Below are 1023 nucleotides of genomic sequence, written 5' to 3'. Positions count from 1 at the left end.
TCTAAATCTTTCTTCAAAATTTGTGAAAAGATAGAAGGAGACTCTCTATACCCTTGTGGGAGTCTAGTCCAAGTATATTGTAAGCCTTTATAAGTAAATGCAAACAAAAACTGACTATCTGGATGAATAGGAATTGAAAAAAAAGCAGAACACAAGTCTACAACAGTACAGAAACAAGCTTTCGGTGGAATGCAAGAAAGAATGGTAGCTGGGTTAGGTACTACAGGAAAAATAGGTAAAACAACAGAATTAACAGTTCACAGGTCTTGCACAAAGCGATAGGTAGTTTTGCCTGGTTTCTTAGTGGGTTTGGGCACTGAATACCAGGCCAATGCATGGAGTAGATGGAGCAAACTCCGAGTCCATCTTTAAACTTCTGTGGCTTTTCTCTGATGTTAGGAAATTCTTTAACTAGATTTCTTAAATCCCCAGGTGTCCAAGGGGCATGTACCATTACCAAACCTTGTGCGCCTAGTAATTGGCACAACGGCACTTGAATAATAGGGCCCTTTTTAGGGCGACTGTTATTTAGACCCACAGGGAAGAATGAGCCTGCAGAAGCACCCTCCGGACTACAAGGTGGAGTTTCCAATTCAGGTAGAAGACGTACGTGGTTAGGTGGTGTTTGGGCTAAACAAGAAATACTTTCTAAAATATCTTCTACAGACTCGTCCTCGGTCTCACGAGTTAGTTGGGGATATAAAGGGGTAGGAGGTGCTGAGGGATGATTAGCCTGGCTAGGGCTGTATCCATTTTTCAATTGCTTAATTTCTGCTTTTAGTTTTTCTTGGGAGTCCTTAAGACTCCTTACCCGGGATTCTTGTAGTCTCTTACTACCTTCTTCATACCAATCAAAATAGACATCCCATTGAGTTTAAGGGGTCTTGCTACCTCAAGACTCTAGAGCTTTTCGGAGGTGGATCAATTTATCCAGATCAAAAGTTCCTTCTGAAGGAAATTGTTTTGGAGGGTTATCCCTGGTATACCAATTCCATTTATCTAAATACTTACATGATTTTTGAT

The sequence above is a fragment of the Alligator sinensis genome, unplaced genomic scaffold, assembly GCF_000455745.1.
Source record: "Alligator sinensis unplaced genomic scaffold, ASM45574v1 scaffold273_1, whole genome shotgun sequence".
NCBI classification, from domain to species: domain Eukaryota; kingdom Metazoa; phylum Chordata; order Crocodylia; family Alligatoridae; genus Alligator; species Alligator sinensis.
Note: the sequence above shows the minus strand (reverse complement) of the source record.